Source organism: Lissotriton helveticus, chromosome 12 (assembly GCF_964261635.1).
Source record: "Lissotriton helveticus chromosome 12, aLisHel1.1, whole genome shotgun sequence".
Classification (NCBI taxonomy): Eukaryota; Metazoa; Chordata; class Amphibia; order Caudata; family Salamandridae; genus Lissotriton; species Lissotriton helveticus.
The window spans coordinates 567,305,605-567,324,333 of NC_136073.1; the positions used below are offsets into that span (position 1 = coordinate 567,305,605).

Consider the following 18,729-nt stretch of genomic DNA (forward strand, 5'->3'; position numbering starts at 1 on the left):
TCGACTACCGCACTTTTGTTTAAAATGCAATGGGGCTGGTGTATATACGAGTCCTATTGCATTTATAAATGCTTTTTCCCCCTGGGATTGGCTGACTCAAATCGGAACTCTGTTTTGCCTGACCTGTCCAGCAGACATGCGCAATGCAAACGTTACCCGGAAGCAGAAGCACAGCTGCACCAGGGTCAATATCAGCATTAGCAGCATGGTGGGTGTAATACTAATGCACGTTCTGCGGTGCGCTTTACGAGGGCAGGCCGGAGCCTTAGCCTGCACACACGGGGATGAGGGAAGGTTACTTTCCGCCGTAGCCGCCACTCATTAGTGCTTGTTTGCCATGGCGCCCGTAATATGCCGCTTTCCTTATTATTCCTCTGTTGTCACCCCTACCACCAGCTGCCCCTCGCTCCTGGTTTGTTTATTTGCTCGTTTAATTCCGCCCTCCCCCGGTACCAAGCTTAATGTTAGCGCTTTCACTTTTAAAACACTGGTGAGCATGGCGCCTGGCTCGTTTTAAGATCCTGGGACAAGAAGCAGGGACAGCGCTGGCTGGCTCCTTCAGATCTCTGCTCCCACGCTGCTCAAAGGACTTCACCACTCTGAAGTTATGTCAGCATTGCATAATCTGGTGGTGGCTTGCAAGGCATTCTTCGTGCATCACGTCAGTTGTTGCTTTGATGTCAGTGCTTCACACCTTGTATAAGTGTCACGTTCAGCTGTGTTTCCGATCCATCAGTGTTATCATGCCAGAGGGGGTCTTAATAGATTACTCGCGAGAGTCAAGACACTTATATACAAATATTAAAGCAATAAGTACCATGCTCTTGTCCAGGTAGCATACATTTTGCTATTAAAGCATCTGACCGCGTTTCGTAAAATTTTGCACCAGTTTTTCTCAAGATCTCAAAAACGTACATGTATTTTTTAGTGCAGTGATAACCTGCACCTTCTATATAGATAAAATAGGGTGCACCACACGACTGGAACGCTTAGCCTCTTTTTACAGATATATTTTTCTTGATGGAATGATACACTACATCTTGAACATTGCAAGCCCTGTTGAGTGTCGTTCTTCCCCGGTGGATCCTTGTGGGTGAGAAGTCTCCTGCTATAATTACACACCCGTGCGTTTCTCAGCAAATCCGACAATTTGGATGCACAACGCCACACACGAAGTTTGGAAATGGTGTAGCCACAACACAACGTGCCCCCATCCTACAAAGATACTGAGACACGAAGGTAAGTGCGCTGTGAGAGTTCCAGAGGGGTTTCAACGCACATATTACTAACTGTGTTAATATTAGAGGTGGGAGCCGGATGCTTTTTCCTCCAAAAAGTTTCAGCTCATTTAAGTGTTGCCAACATATTGCATTCTGGATATTGTAGTTACATAAACAGACTTCCATCATGGCAGATGAATAAATAGAAACAAGTTAAAAACTAGCCGAAGGGCTTTTCAGTGAGGCCTGTACTAGTAGAGGAGAGGCATCAACGTCAACATCGAAGACTTGCACCGACGCCACATCGTTTCAATCAATCACCACTAAATTGGACAGACTCACCAAAACTGAAATATATAAATGGTGGGAAGTACAATCACTTAAAAAATAGCTAGAAGTTGGCAGGGTGCAAAGGGGACTTAGAATCATGATCACCCCAACTTATGAAAACCCCTATCCCTACCTCATAAAACAATGGGTGGATTTGAATGTAAAGAGCTCTCATAGGATGATGACCCTGCTTGTAAAATATGCAGAAATCAACAGAGATAACATCATGAAAAACATTAAAGAACTCAGAGACCAGTGACATGCATTGGAAGACAAAGAAAAAATGGCAAAATTTGAAAAATAATTGAAAATAAGGATGAAAAACTATGAAAAGATTCTTACGATAGGAAAATGCATACATTTCAGCGTGATCTTATTGATTATGAGCAAGGAAGGATTTCACGTTCTTGGTTTTTCACTGGGTCAAAGTGAATTTCAGAAACAGATGACCCTTTCAACCCAAAGGCAGTGCTGCTTTGATTACTGGGGGTAATCCCCATTACTCTTAGTCCTACTCGTCCTCGACCCAGTCATCACACATGAGGTATTCCACACGACAGGAAACAAAACAGGAAACGCTTTTAGACTCCACCCACCCTCCTGTCAGGTGCTATAACACACCTCACCACCAGAAGCATATCCTGATGTACCAAGCACCAAAGGCCTGGAAAGGGAGGGCGGGCGGGATGTATGACTGGGTCGAGGACGAGTAGGACTAAGAGTAGTGGGGATTACCCCCAGTAATCAAAGCATTACCTCTACGTCCCTCGTCCTCGACCCAGTCATCAAACATGAGGCATACCAAAGCACAAAGGCCTTTGGCACACCACAAACGAAAACAGAGCAGACACCAAGGAGTGCAGCAAGACAGAGATTTATTAACAAACAGAAACAAACAAATCAGACACGGGGGGCCCACAGCTTGCAACACACCAGAACCAAAATTAGGGCGGCCAGACAGAGCACAATTCAAGCGATAATGTAGCACAAAAGTGGACTCGGACGCCCAGGTCCCCGCCCTACAAATCTCCTCAAGGGGAACTCCATGGAAAGCGGCCCAAGAAGCAGACACACCCCTGGTAGATCTAGCCTGAACCCCAGACGGACAAGGCAAACCAGAGCCCTGGTATGCCAAAGAGATCACAGCCTTGATCCAACGAACCAAAGTAAGACGGGAGGCAGCCTTACCCCTACCAGCCAAACCAAAGGTCACAAAGAGGGAGTCAGAAGACCGAAACCCAGCAGAACGTGCCACATAGACAGACAAGGCACGCCGCACATCCAAAGAATGGAGCAAGACGTCAGAAGGCGAGGAAGGAGAAGGACAGAGAGAAGGAAGAATCAACTCCTGGGAGGAATGGAAACGAGAACTAATTTTTGGCAAAAATCCGGGGTCCAAAGAAAGGACCACCGCGTCGTCCAAAAACCTCAAAAAGGGGGGAGAGCAATGCAACGCCGTCAGCTCGCCCAACCTCCGAGCAGACGTAACAGCCACCAAAAAGGCCACCTTGAAAGACAGGAATTTCAAGTCCACGGACTCCAAAGGTTCAAAAGGAGGGGACTGTAAAACACCCAAAACCAAAGAAAGATCCCAAGGAGGAACCGGGGAGCGGACAGAAGGAGCAGAAAGCGAGAAACTCCGAAACAGACGGGAAACCAACAACCCGTCCGAAGGCAGAAGAGAAGCCGGATCCCGAAAGGCCCGGATAGCAGACCACTGACCCTTCAAAGTGGACAAAGCATAGTGCTTTTGAAAGCCATCCAAAAAAAACTGAAGAACAGAAGAAACACCACAGGAGGCAGGGGACAGGCCCAGGGCAGCACACCAAGAAGAAAAGGAAACCCAGTGCTTGGAATAGGAGGAAAGAGTGGACTTCTGACGAGAAGCCTGCATCACAGTGATGAGGTGGTCGGGCAAACCCCGGACTCCAAGAGACAGCCGTTCAACCTCCAGACCGCCAAGTTGAGAGGAACCAACAGGGAGGAAGACGGGGAACCCAGAGGAGACGGGTAGCGGGGCAGGATCCACGGAGGGCCCACCGCCAGACTCAGCAGCAGAGGAAACCAGGAGCGGCGAGGCCAATAAGGGAGAACATCCACCACCTGAGCCCCCACCCGCTGAACCTTCAGCAAGAAGGCAGGGATCAGAGGAAAGGGGGAAACGCATAGAGGAACCAAGGAGGCCAAAGGACAGACAAGGCATCCACTCCCCAAGCCCCGACTCCGGAGTCCTGGAGCAGAACAGGGGAAGCAGGGCATCAGTCTGGGAGGCAAACAGGTCCAGCACTGGAGTCCCGAACCTCCGGCAGAGCAACCGGAATATCCGAGGGGCCAGACACAGGGAGAGAGAGGACGGGAACCTCCGACTCAAGGAATCTGCAACCACGTTGTCCACACCCCGAATGTGCAGAGCAGAGAGGGCCACAAGATGACACTCGGCCCAACTCACAATTGCACACGCCACCAAGTGCAGGGAAAGGCAGCGGGTACTGCCCTGGTGGTTGATGTAGGCCACGGTCACAGTGGTGTCTGACCTCACCAACACGTTGCACCCCAGAAGACGATCCTTGAAAAGACGAAGAGCCCTCTCCACCGCAGACAGCTCCCTCCAATTCGAAGAACGGCGCAACTCCGAAGGAATCCAACGCGCCTGCACCGCCCAAGGGCCCAGAGTCGCACCCCATCCGGAAGCGCTGGCATCCGTCGTCAATACCAAGGGGGGCGGAGGATGGAACCACATGCCCTTCGACAGATTCGAAGAATCCAGCCACCACTGGAGAGAAGACACCAACTCCGGAGACACAGGCACAGGAATCGAGAAGTCCAGGACAGGAAAGGGCACCCAACTCTGAACATGCCACAACAGAGGCCGAAGATGAACCCTGGCCCAGGGCACCGTGAACACAGTGGCAGACATGTGGCCCTGAACCACCAGCCACTGCAGGAGAGCAACCTCCTCAGCAAACACTGAAGACGTAGAATCCGGGACTCCGGGAGAAAGACCTTGCCCTGAACAGAGTCGAACACCGCCCCAATGAAGGTCCTCTGAGTCGCAGGGTCCAGGTGACTCTTCGGCAGATTGATAAGGAAACCATGATCTCCGAGCGTACGCATGGTCAAGGAAAGGTGGCGAGACATGACCTCCGGAGACGGAGCCTGCAGCAGCCAATCGTCCAGGTATGGAAACACGGACACCCCCAGGAGATGGAGATGAGCCACCAAGGGAGCAGCCACCTTGGTGAACACCCTGGAGGCGGACCGGAGACCAAAGGGAAGGACGCAGAACTGCCAGTGATGACCCTCCAGGCAGAAGCGCAGGAACTGCTGATCCACCAGCGCCATCGGAACATGAAGGTAGGCATCCTGGAGATGGAGCGAGGTGAACACCCAACCCTCCTGTATCAGGGGAATCACCTTCTGCAAAGTCTCCATCTTGAATGGGATCTTCTTCACAAATAAGTTCAGGGCCCGAAGATTGATGACAACACGGAAACCCCCCGTGACCTTCGGAACCACAAAGACGATGGAATAAGTCCCCAGCCCACGTTCTAGGGGGGGACCGGGACAATCGCCCGCTTATTGAACAGCACCTGAACACCCTCCAGCAACGCCAGACGGCGAGATGGGTCCGAAGGCAAAGGGGTCACCACAACACCCGAGGGAGGCGGAGGAGACAGGAACTCTATCCGGTAACCCCTGGAAAGAACATCCAGCACCCACTGGTCGGAGGTCGTCAGCAGCCAAGCATGGAGGAACAGCCGCAGCCTCCCACCAACCGCGGGCCGACCACCAGCGAGACCGGGCACCGGAACGGCGTAGTCAGGAATGAGGAGCGCCAGGCCCACCATCCAGCGGAGGCTTCTTCTGGAACCTCCTAGGAAAAGATCTACGTGCACCACGCTGGCCTTTAAACGAGGACTGCTGAAATCTGGAAGGCTGACGAAAGGACCGTGCAATCGAGAAGGAGGACCCCTTATGAGAAGGAGTATGACGGAATGATAACGAATGCTTCCTCTCCTTGAAGACCTTATGGAGCTTGTCCTCCAGGACGTCCCCAAAAAGATGAGTACCAGAAAACGGCAATCTTAAGGCCATAGATCGCTGCGCAGCATCTGTCTTCCAACCCCGGAGCAGCAAGTTCCGACGGGCAGCAACAGAGGAACCACAAGACAGAGCCGAAGCCCTGACCGAGTCAAAGGCAATGTCCGAAAGGAACTCCGTTTGACGTTCCATAGATTCCAGCAACTCCGGACAAGCGCTCCCCTCCTGCATAGCAGAAAACAAAGTCTTGAAGTCAGCCAGCAAAGACTGCGCAACATATGCACCATACACCCCCGACCGAAGGGCCAGGTGAGAGCCAGCATAGGACTTCTTCAGAGCAGAGTCCATCTTTTTATCAACGCCATCCTTCAGGATATTATCATCCGCCATGGAAGGCCGACCCACCAGAGAAGCAACAATAGAGTCCACCTGCACCGAATCAGGCAGGGCAACCTCCATATCCTGCAAAGGATAGAGCTTTGACATAAATCTGGTCATAGAAATATGGTCCGGGTCCTTCCATTCCTTAAGGAGGACATCCATGACAAAGGGGTGGATGGGCATGGAAGAAGACACAGGCTTCCGAAACTGCGGCAGAACAGCGTCCTGGGAGGTGCTGGGCACAGAGTCCTCAGGGAAGCCCATATTCTCCCTAACATGACAAAGAAGATCAGGCATCAGGTCCTTGGAAATGTACTTTCCCTTCAGATCCACAGCGCCCAAAGTAGACTCATCCGAGGAAGCAGAGGAAGAAATATCAGAGCGACTCCCAGTACCCTTCCTGGAAGCCTTGAGATCAGACAGCGTCTCCAAAATCAGGCGCTTCAGACGCTTAGTGTCATCCAAACCGGCACGCCTAGCAGCAGGAGCAGAATCCCCACTATCCGTGGAGGAAGAGGAAGACCGAACAGGAGAGACATGCTTTCTCTTCCCGTGGTGTTTCCCCATAGCAAAGCAGCACCCACGAGCCACAGCAAACCAGCAGACAGAGCAGACTTGGGACACACAGCGGCACCACAAGGAGCAAGAAGAAAGGAAAGAATAGCAGATTCCCGCCAAATAAATGAAGAATCACTCACCCATCAGCTGAGCCACAGCGAAGAACTGACGAGGAAAGAGGGGGAAGGAGGGGCCGAAGCAGCGGCCGTCGAATGAAATCCCCAGAAGGCACCGACTCCAAAGGAAACGATGACGTCACCCCCTCCATCCAATCCAAGACGGAAGACAAGCATCCCGGAGCCCACCCAGGTGCTTGTACAGGCAAATGAGGAGCAGAAGCCGGAACCGGCCTCCCAGCCGTAGTCCGACACAACCCGGAGTCTCCAGCCCTCGCAGCCAAGCAGAAACGGCCGCCGCACGCCAGAGGCAAAACCGGACAGTCACAAAGACGAGCTCCAAGTCCCAGGAGGCGAGCGCGCCCAGCAGAGGCAGACAAGCCAGAATCAGGAACGGCCGGTATGCGAGAAGCCGCGGCGTGCCAGGCAGCGAAAACAAACCTTAAAAGCACAGGGCAGAAGAAGGAACCGGAATCCTCAGGCAACATGGCAGAAAGCAGAGACGGCCCCGGGATGCACACATGCGCCCGACCAGCTCAGGAAGCCAGGGAGTCCAAAGAGAAGACGAAATCCCCGGGGACCCGAGAGGCCCCGCAACCCAGGTCCCCTGCGATCCAGGAAAGCACAGAAAGCCCAGCAGCCCGGCGTCCAAAATCCCACGGAGGTCCACGAGCACCCCCAAGGCCCAGCAAAGGAGGAAACCACAGGACAGGCGTAGCAGGTAAGTGCCCGGCACTCACCCAAGCGCCACCCATCAGAATTCCATCCAACAGGAAACAAAACAGGATATGCTTCTGGTGGTGAGGTGTGTTATAGCACCTGACAGGAGGGTGGGTGGAGTCTAAAAGCGTTTCCAGCAAAGTGTCCATAAGAATTATAAGCTTTCTACCACTAGTAACAACAACTGTTATCCAACACCCATTGACTGTGGACTTGATTTACAGAGACCATAACACAACTATACAAGAGCTGGACATAAATAATGATGAGCTCTAGTCAAAAGACTTTTGCCAGGAGAACTAAGACAAATAGAGATTAACAAAGGTCAGTAAAGTGCTGCCGTATGTCAGCAGAGAACTAGGAAGTAAACATCCAATGTAATCTGAGAAAAATGTTCTGTGAATGAGTAAGTAGACTTGAATGTTGAACGGGACACCTTTTGATCTCGTTTAGGGTGTGGTGCACACTTTCTTCCTATGAGCTTGTGGTATATATTTGTAATGCACATAATCTTGTTTATATTTCAGGGTTGTGAAAGAAAATTACTCTCTACATATGGACATTGGGGCTCCAAGTTCATGGTAGCTAATTGCATTTCTATTTATGTTTTCACTTCACTGTGTCGTAAATCACTTTCAGTGGCAGTAGCTCTACTTCTTGGTCCTGACGAAAGCCTGACGACACGTCCTCTAGGCTGAAACATGTTGACCACCTGCACAGCGCCACAGTGTAGTCATTAGTTCCAACTACCTGGCGTGTTTTTAACATTAACACTCAGACTTTCTTTAATAAACCTGTTTCTGTCTGAGTCGCTAATTTTAACATTTTTTCACCACAGCACTGCACGCACATTTTCATCACCATTCTAAGAGTAACAGTTTCGCATGAGTGTAAGATCTTCATCCACTCCCGCACCATCAGTTGATGGTTTGGGCGGTAGAGTCGGGTGTTCCTACAAATATCCCATATGATGAAACTCCGCCAAGTTAGGGTGGTTTGATGGGAATATCTCGGCCAACTGCTACTCTACTATCTACTTGTCTCATAGTTTCCTTGTGCCACCACCCATTCTAGACCTCTCATCCTCCTTGGTATATAAGTGATTGATGTTGGAGATGGGATGATAGGTCTTTAAATATATCTCCTTCGACCCTTCTCAAATTTCTTGTTTTTCATCCACAGTCCACTGCATGGTTACCGTCTCCTGCGGTCACGGAATATGTTCAACAGCACATCCGGCGGCCCTTTGAAAAGGAGGTGCGTGCCCGTCTCCGCTCCGAATGTCCAAGGCCCAATCTGGCGGATCACCTGGCGGACACACCTGAGGTGGATCCCACCATGATCACTTATTTGCGAAAATTTGCAAAGGATCCTAAAAAGGGTCTCGATAGGTCCTGGCGTTCGTGCCAGGACAAAGTTCTGGATCTCCTAGGGCCCCTCACCAAGATTTTGGATCTCGGATTCCTTGCCAAAAGTACTTCCAGGATGGTTGATCCGGATGAACTGATAGAGTGGTCTCAGCGCGCCATTTGTCAGTTGGGCAATGCCAATTGCGCGCTCTCCAGCGAGAGGCGCCGCTCTATTCTTCTCAAGCTAGACCCTAAACTGGCTGAGCTTTCATCATCCGAGTCAGGCCCTGCAGCCCAGGGATTACTTTTTGGTCAGCCCTTCTTAAAAGAATTGACCAATTTTGTCAACACTTTTAGTGGTCTGGATAAGGCCCAGGCCTCTCTTCGCCGGACATTCCGTCTGGTTTTCACCTAGGCCGGACGAAATAGGGGACATTCGTCCGGCCGCAGTCAACAGCAGCCCTCCCACAGAGGGTATCAGTCCCATAGAGGAGGCCAGCAAGATTCGGGCTACACCCAACGTTCAAATTTCTACCCTTCCAGAAAAGGACGTGGCCACTATAAGAAAGGACGTTCCGGTGGCGCATCAGGCGGATATCAAGATTCCGCCACTTCAGGTGAGACTTCTTCCTGCATGCAGTGTTGTTCTGGCTGTAATGCCAGAAACCGGTCCCCGGAAGCTTGTTTCCTTTCCAGTGAAGAATTGGCTTGGTAGTTTGGTCTGCCCTGTTCCCATGATGCACTGGGCCAGGGACAGACTAATTTGCATATAGCCAGGTTCTGAACTGGGATGGTGCAGTGAGCTAAAAAACGGTGATGGATCAAGCCCTGATCTGTTGACTGGGTAGGAGTGTTCTGATTAACTCAGATACTCTGTCCATCACCACCCCTTTTTTGTAATTATTTTGGCCACCTGAGTGTGGAAGGGTATGCTCAGACATGAGTCCCTTGCTCATTGCACCATCAGGATTCAAGCAAGCCGGGCCGAAGACGGCTGTAATGCCAGAAACCGGTCCCCGGAAGCTTGTTTCCTTTCCAGTGAAGAATTGGCTTGGTAGTTTGGTCTGCCCTGTTCCCATGATGCACTGGGCCAGGGACAGACTAATTTGCATATAGCCAGGTTCTGAACTGGGATGGTGCAGTGAGCTAAAAAACGGTGATGGATCAAGCCCTGATCTGTTGACTGGGTAGGAGTGTTCTGATTAACTCAGATACTCTGTCCATCACCACCCCCTTTTTGTAATTATTTTGGCCACCATGAGTGTGGAAGGGTATGCTCAGACATGAGTCCCTTGCTCATTGCACCATCAGGATTCAAGCAAGCCAGGCCGAAGACGGCTGTAATGCCAGAAATCGGTCCCCGGAAGCTTGTTTCCTTTCCAGTGAAGAATTGGCTTGGTAGTTTGGTCTGCCCTGTTCCCATGATGCACTGGGCCAGGGACAGACTAATTTGCATATAGCCAGGTTCTGAACTGGGATGGTGCAGTGAGCTAAAAAACGGTGATGGATCAAGCCCTGATCTGTTGACTGGGTAGGAGTTTTCTGATTAACTCAGATACTCTGTCCATCACCACCCTCTTTTTGTAATTATTTTGGCCACCATGAGTGTGGAAGGGAATGCTCAGACATGAGTCCCTTGCTCAGTGCACCATCAGGATTCAAGCAAGCCGGGCCGAAGACGGCTGTAATGCCAGAAACCGGTCCCCGGAAGCTTGTTTCCTTTCCAGTGAAGAATTGGCTTGGTAGTTTGGTCTGCCCTGTTCCCATGATGCACTGGGCCAGGGACAGACTAATTTGCATATAGCCAGGTTCTGAACTGGGATGGTGCAGTGAGCTAAAAAACGGTGATGGATCAAGCCCTGATCTGTTGACTGGGTAGGAGTGTTCTGATTAACTCAGATACTCTGTCCATCACCACCCCCTTTTTGTAATTATTTTGGCCACCATGAGTGTGGAAGGGTATGCTCAGACATGAGTCCCTTGCTCATTGCACCATCAGGATTCAAGCAAGCCGGGCCGAAGACGGCTGTAATGCCAGAAACCGGTCCCCGGAAGCTTGTTTCCTTTCCAGTGAAGAATTGGCTTGGTAGTTTGGTCTGCCCTGTTCCCATGATGCACTGGGCCAGGGACAGACTAATTTGCATATAGCCAGGTTCTGAACTGGGATGGTGCAGTGAGCTAAATAACGGTGATGGATCAAGCCCTGATCTGTTGACTGGGTAGGAGTTTTCTGATTAACTCAGATACTCTGTCCATCACCACCCCCTTTTTGTAATTATTTTGGTCACCATGAGTGTGGAAGGGTATGCTCAGACATGAGTCCCCTGCTCATTGCACCATCAGGATTCAAGCAAGCCGGGCCGAAGACGGCTGTAATGCCAGAAACCGGTCCCCGGAAGCTTGTTTCCTTTCCAGTGAAGAATTGGCTTGGTAGTTTGGTCTGCCCTGTTCCCATGATGCACTGGGCCAGGGACAGACTAATTTGCATATAGCCAGGTTCTGGACTGGGATGGTGCAGTGAGCTAAGAAACGGTGATGGATCAAGCCCTGATCTGTTGACTGGGTAGGAGTGTTCTGATTAACTCAGATTCTCTGTCCATCACCCCCCCTTTTTGTAATTATTTTGGCCACTATGAGTGTGGAAGGGTATGCTCAGACATTAGTCCCTTGCTCATTGCACCATCAGGATTCAAGCAAGCCGGGCCGAAGACGGCTGTAATGCCAGAAACCGGTCCCCGGAAGCTTGTTTCCTTTCCAGTGAAGAATTGGCTTGGTAGTTTGGTCTGCCCTGTTCCCATGATGCACTGGGCCAGGGACAGACTAATTTGCATATAGCCAGGTTCTGAACTGGGATGGTGCAGTGAGCTAAAAACGGTGATGGATCAAGCCCTGATCTGTTGACTGGGTAGGAGTGCTCTGATTAACTCAGATACTCTGTCCATCACCACCCCCTTTTTGTAATTGTGTTGTATTGGGGGGCAGGATCCGCCATTTTCTAGACAATTGGCGCTCGCTCTCCAGCGATGCCTGGGTGCTGGAGATGGTTCAGAGGTTCAAGATCGAGTTCTATCATCCTTTGCGTCCGTCCCATCCTCCCTTTCCCCTTCACTTCTCAAAGCAAAGTCAAGAGTTCATCACAGAGGAACTCAAGTCTCTAGAGTTGAAGGGGGCAATTGTACAGACCGTGCGTCACCCACTGGGTTTTGCCATTTCAGTCTTTCCGGTGGAGAAGAAGGGAGGGGGATCGAGGTTAGTTCTCAATCTGAAGGAGTTCAATGCGGGAGTAGTTTACCGTCACTTCAAGATGGAGGGCATCCATCTGTTGAGGGATCTTCTGCGGGAACAGGATTGGATGGTTTGTCTGGACCTCAAGGATGCTTACCTCTCTGTTCCAATCTTTCGTCCCCATCGCCGCTTTCTGCAGTTTCAGTGGCTGGGGACTTGGTATCAATATCAGGTTCTTCCCTTCGGCCTATCGTCAGCACCTTGGTGCTTCACAAAACTGTTACGTCCGGTTGTGGAGTCGCTCCGCAGTCGCGGGGTCCGCTTGATTATCTATTTGGACGACATCCTCCTTCTGGCGGATTGTCCTGTCAAGCTAATGTCCCATCTGGAGTGGACTATCAACCTTCTTCAGTCCCTCGGTTTTCTGGTGAATGTTCCCAAGTCTGTTCTACATCCTACTCAAGTGATAGATTTCTTGGGGTTCAGGGTGAACTCCCTCACTTGTCAGCTTCTGTTGCCCCATCAGAAGATTCGCTACATCAAACGGGAATTGACTTCCGTTATCTCGAGTCAGACTGTGTCATTGAGATCGTTAGCACGAGTTGTCGGTCTCTTAGCGTCTTCTCTGCAAGCGATCTTCCCAGCTCCGCTGCATTACCGTGCTTTGCAACGTCTGAAGATTCAGCATCTTCAACGGGGCCTGCGATATTCCGATCAGATTCCTCTTTCGGTGGAGGCGAAGTCGGAAATGCAATGGTGGCTGGATCATATGGAAGCCTGGAACGGTCGGGCTCTTTTCGGATCCTCTCCGGAAATTGTGATCGAGTCGGATGCCAGTCGTTGGGGCTGGGGGGCCCGCTGCGGCCCGATCTCGACGGGGGGTCGATGGTCTCCCCAGGAACTTTCACTCCACATAAACTGTTTGGAGTTGCTGGCGGGGTCGTTCGCGATCAAGTGCCTGTCGCCTCTTCAGTCCCACTGCTGCATACTTCTCCGGATGGACAATGTTTCAGCAGTCCGGTACATCAACAAACTGGGAGGGACTCGGTCGAGGTTGTTGGCGGAGATTGCCAAAGAGTTTTGGCATTATTGTCTTCAGCACAAGATCACAGTTATTGCGGAGTATCTTCCTGGTTGTCGCAACCTTGTAGCGGATTGGAACTCCAGGTATCTGAAGGACTTCAGCGACTGGAGGCTCCACCCTCGTGTATTCCGTCAACTCCTTCGGGCTTGGGGCCCTTGTCTGATCGATCTCTTTGCGTCCCGTCTCAACACCCAACTTCCCCAGTTCTTCAGTTGGAGACCGGATCCGGAAGCTCTTGCCACGGATGCCTTCCTTTAACCATGGCCGCCGTCCCTTTGTTATGCGTTTCCCCCATTCATGATGATCCCCAGGGTTCTGGCTTATGTGTCCCGCTTTCGAGCGGAGTTGATTCTGATTGCTCCTCTGTGGAGAGCTCAGCCGTGGTTCCCTGTTCTCCTGGAAATGGCATGTGCGATACCATTCCTTCTTTTCAATTCAATTCAATTTATTTTATTATGTTTTGGCTCTCAAAAGAGGGCCACATAAGACGAAATACAACAAATACAAACACACATTTTTCTTAAATGAAATAACAACTACAACATTTTCCAATAACAAGAAAAACAATGACACAAACCTCCATATTTCATCAATAAATAGCTAAAAAACATTTAAAAAAGTTAAAAATATTGAAGCAGAACATTTCATTTGGAGGCGAATATAATGCCTGTAAAAAAGAATTCTTATTGAGGATACCCAATTGCAAACATATTGGTTTTATCCATTTCAAACGAAGTGGAAGCAATACATGGCAAATAAACAATATATGAGAACGATCCTGAACAGATATATTACAAAAATTACATCTAGAGGAGGATCCATACCATTTTGCTAAAAGATTATTCAAGGGTAACAGGTCCTGCCTTAACAGGAACCAGAATCTCCGAATGCCATGGGGTAAATTCCAGGCGACATAGGGTTGGGCAAGCTTCATAGAATATGAGGTAACCAGAAGATCACCTCCCCTCTTTGCCTGCATATACTTTTTATCCAACATAAAACATAAATCCCATGACGCCTGTTTTAGAAGGGATTTTAACTGGGAAGGAGAAATAGTAAAGAGAGTACTCTCTTCTAATTCAAGAAGTGCCACAGCCTTTCTAAAGTTCTTAACAATTTGAGAGTATTCCTTTAAATTACCCAGCAATTCCCCTTTAAGAAGGAATCTCAAAGTCCCCATTTCTCCTCTAGCGAGGCTAACGACCCATCGAACTAAAGCAGATAGGCCCTGCACCCAGCTGCTACGGAGACCGAATTCCATTCTACACGCAGCCACGGAACAGGCCGAGTTAAGAGATGTAATAGACCTTAGTAATTTTCCTTCTATCGTTTCCAAAAAGCCCCAATGCTTTATGTCCACCAGTTCCATTCCATACAGTAATGTTGGAGGAATTTTTGCCCTAAAAACCTCCAATAAGCAGGCAAAATGTCTTCTCCCTGTGGCGGAGTAAAGGGCACTCAAGCTTTTGCCTTGGGAACAGGCTTTACGAGAATTATTATCAATGTGAGGCTTCTCACTCAAGTTAGCGGAAATTATTTTTCCTAAAAAGGTATATGTCTTAACCACCTCCAGTTTCTGGCCGCCTACTGCCCACCCAAAATTCTCAGATTTGGATTTTTTCTTCCCTGAAATGCACATAATTTTACTTTTTGACGCATTTATCCTCATATAATGGGACTCTGCAAACAGATGTAGAGCCTGCAGACGATTAGCCAATCCCTTGGGAGTTAAGTCCAGGATAAGAATATCGTCTGCGTAAAGCAGGCAGGAAATAGAAGATCCACCCACTACCGGTGCTATGCCAGCACAAGAAGAAAGGGAAGCAGGTAGATCAGCAATATACAGAGAGAAGAGTAGAGGTGCAAGGAGGCAGCCCTGTTTTAATCCATTAATGGAGGGGATAACCCGTGATAAACCCCTTTCTCCTCCTTGTAACATTCGGCACCAAGTGTCCGTATGAAGGGATCGCACCAAGTCAAGTAGGAGGGGAGGCATGCCCAAATCAAAAGTTTTCTCCACAGCAAGGGACGGTCAACTTTGTCGAACGCTGTGGAGAAATCAATAAAAGCAGCATACACACCCCCCCCCGAACTCGTATATATTTGTCCATAATAACCTGAAGGGCTGTAAGGTTATCCAATGTACCATGCCCCTTGCGGAAGCCAGTTTGTTCAAGGGGTAGTATCTGATTCACCTCAACCCAATCCGTTATTAAAAAGAGGAGGCATTTGGCAAAAACTTTGCCAATAGCATCCAGGAGAGCTATCTGGCAATAGTTCATCGGATTATCCCTATCACCCTTTCTGAATAAGGGGACCAATATACTCCCCTTCCATGAAGGGGGTATGATTTTGCTAATAAAGCAAGATCTAAATAGAGGGAAAAGAATCTTACTCCATGAGATAGGATCCTGCTTCAAAACTGAGATGGGCAGTTCATCAGGCCCCATTGCTCCGGAGGAACGCATTTCCCTAATGGCCATTTCAATAGTTTTTTCCGATGGAGAATCAATAAAAACCACATCTTCGTTAATAGACTCCTTACAAACTACCATGGCAATATTCCCAGCATACAAGTTGGAAATATAGGTAACCCATGAAAATTCAGCAATGGGAATAGGGAGAGAGCTAACTCTTGCTCCACAACCCTCGCCAATGAGAGACCAGAATTGTCTTATTTTGCCATACACAGCGGCCTCCCGAAGTTTTATCCAAAGTGAGTCTTCTTTTTCTTTTCTAAGTTTCTTCCTGATTCTGTTTCTCCTTCTTTTTAGCAAACATATTTTCTTATTCACTTCGATAGATCTGCACAGAAATTGTTCCCGCACCAATTTATTTATTTCTTTGTTTAGAAGGAAACTTGGTCTGGGAACATAAATCCTTTTCTCAGAAAATCTGGTCCTTTTGGCAACAGAAATGACCTCTTTCATAAAATTCTCAAAATAGATCAATTCTGAACCCTGCCAAACATTCAGTTCTGATAATGCTTTACCAAGTATGCCCACCAGGCCATTCTTGGTTTTAAAATTCCAAAAACATCTACCAGAGTCCCTATGAAAGTTAACTAAGTCACTGCCAAAGGACCATGGATCAGAATCAGGCGGAAGAAAGGAAAGGCTTATAGTAATCAGGTTGTGGTCGCTAAATTGTGTCAACGAGCCCACCAAATCCTTCACTAAGGAGAACGTACACTAATCAGAGATTACATAGTCCAAAATTGACTCACTTTGGGAAGATCTATGGGTATAACTGGCAGGGACATCGGAAGGGAGCCTACCATTCACTATTAATCCCTCTGCCGCTGCAAGTTCTTCTAACAATAGCTTCCCTCTCTTATTAGTTTTAATTTTACTAGGGAAGAGGGATTGGGGAATGAAGAGGGCTTCTTCTTTAAATTTATTTCTATATAGCTCTAGGCTTGAATTGGAAACTTTACAGTTAAAATCGCCCACCAGCAAAACATATGGAGGAAATTCCACATCTTTAATCTTCTTAATATATGAAAACATTTGCTTCAATAGTATATTAAAACATTCATCGGGTGGAACATAGACATTTATTATTACCAAAGAATTAGAGTTTCCACTGCTACTTAAGCCACAGAGGGACACAGCTTGAAATAAGTTGCTGGGATCAACATAATGGGTGAAGTTCCACTTCAAACTATTAGATAAAAGGCACGCAATTCCCCCTTTTGCACGCCCTTTCTTAGATGGAGCAGCCAACGCCTCTAATACAAAATAATCTCTCCCTACACACATTCTACTGGCGCACCAGGTCTCTTGGATGCAAATCACATTAGCATTCAAAGAGAATAAATACTGTAATTTCTCGGGGCTACTGTTTATCCCGGCGGCATTCCAAGAGATAACTTTCAAGTTGCTGGTAAAGATGTTGGAAAAGTTTAGGGTTATCCGTGGTTTTACTAGATAAAGCACCGGGCAGCCAATTCCACCGCTGATTGTCTTCTATTGGAAGACTATTCTGAATTAAGGGAGGGGGCATTACATGTGTCACCAGACGAGTATTTTTCGATACCCATATTTTTAAATCGTCATAAGAAGTAGTATGCCCATTTTTGCCATTGCCCTGCTGGGGAAGTCTATTATAGGGGAAACTGTCTCTACGAGAAGAAAAAACAGGTAAAACATCAATTCCCCTACGCTGGAAATTATCAGCCTGTTGTAATATAAGATTTACTATAAATTTAGAATAGAACTTTACCCTAGCAGAAGGCGAGGTGGCTGTTCCGGATAGAAGAACTAAGTCAATATCATTTGTTTGGATTAACTTTAGACTCTCTATGCCTTTGAAACATTTGAGTAGCCATGCTCTATTTAAAGGCTGATCAGAATCAAATAATGATAGAAAATCCAAAGTCAGTGTATCAACAGATGTTTCTGATACTTTTGTGGGCAAATGGTGAGACCATGTAACATCAACACCAGTAGTATGAAAAACAGGTGCTAGTGGATTAAGAACCGCAGGTACAATAAGACCAGACTCTTTCAGCTCTACTACGGGGGTAGGTATCGTTGAACCTGCTACAATTAAGGAAGGGACTCCCGCAGGCGGAATTGTACGTTTAGGAGAATTTATAATATTTATTGCAGAGAGATTCAAATTATCAGAGGAAAGAATGGCAACTTCCTGACTCAAGGGCCCATGCACGTGCTCCTGAGAATTAAGTTCAATTATATCAGGAACAACTGGGTCTTCAAAAATTATTTGTCTCTGCTTTTTTTTTCTATATCTGCGAATTGGTTTTCTCTTTGTCACTTTATTCTTTCTATGATTTTCAGATTTTACTTTTTCAACACCCCCTATGACCTTACTATCAGGAACGAAAATTGGGAATAGCTCTTTTTCAAGTCCTGGGGCAGTAACCAACATATTTTCTTCTTCAATTACGAGAACAGAATTTCTTACACAATTAAATGCAGAAGATGTGGGGACTAGAGGAGGCTCATAATTAGAGATAACCACATGTTTATTTTGGACTGGATTAACATTTCCGACTAATTGATCATTACTCGGCTCAGACCCTTGCAATCCCACCTTAGGATCTAAATCACAATCCTTTTCCGGAAGCTTTAATAGTAAGACATTTAATATCTGGGTAACTGACTCCAAAATACAATCAGAGCTACCCACAAATTTACCCAGTAACAATAAAATGGATGCCAACAAATGTTCCAATGCAATCATAGATTCAGAAATAGGTTTTTCCAATTTATCAGAGCCAGGAAGACCTAAAGGACCAATACCAGAGATGTTAAGCAGTGGGCTCTTCGATATATTATACTGTGAGGAAATATCTTGTGATTTTATGGAGGGGGTACTACTATAAAGCAAAAGTCCAGATGGAGTAGCGCCAATAGGGGACTTAATCGCTTCTTCAGGTTTCAAAGAAACATCAGCTAGGTATCGGCCGCATAGCTCCAGGTCAATACTCGATAAATGAGAGTCCCCCCTCACTTCCACCATTAGCGGTGAATCTCCTCTTGGAACATTAGAATATAATACTTCAGGGGTTGAAGCTACATTTTTCTTTTGTTGGCCGCCTTCAGAACTGGAGACAGGGGATTTGAAAACACTAGTTAATGCAACAGACACTGGAAAAGGCTCCTCAAAAGTCAAGGAGCCAGGACAAACTTCATTCAACGGAAGAGGAACCTTCTTAACCACCACAGGAGGTATGCCAG

General features: G+C 48.0%; 1 protein-coding gene across 1 annotated transcript in view; it reads left to right on the forward strand.

Moving 5' to 3' along the window:
- The first annotated feature begins 1,094 nt into the window (after nucleotides 1-1,094).
- The window catches only part of TMEM208 (transmembrane protein 208), a 63,815-nt gene continuing 46,180 nt past the window's right edge, over nucleotides 1,095-18,729 (forward strand). Inside the window, exon 1 of the mRNA XM_078669213.1 lies at nucleotides 1,095-1,239. The gene's annotated coding sequence lies outside the window, so the exon portion shown is untranslated. The remainder of the gene's footprint in view (nucleotides 1,240-18,729) is intronic.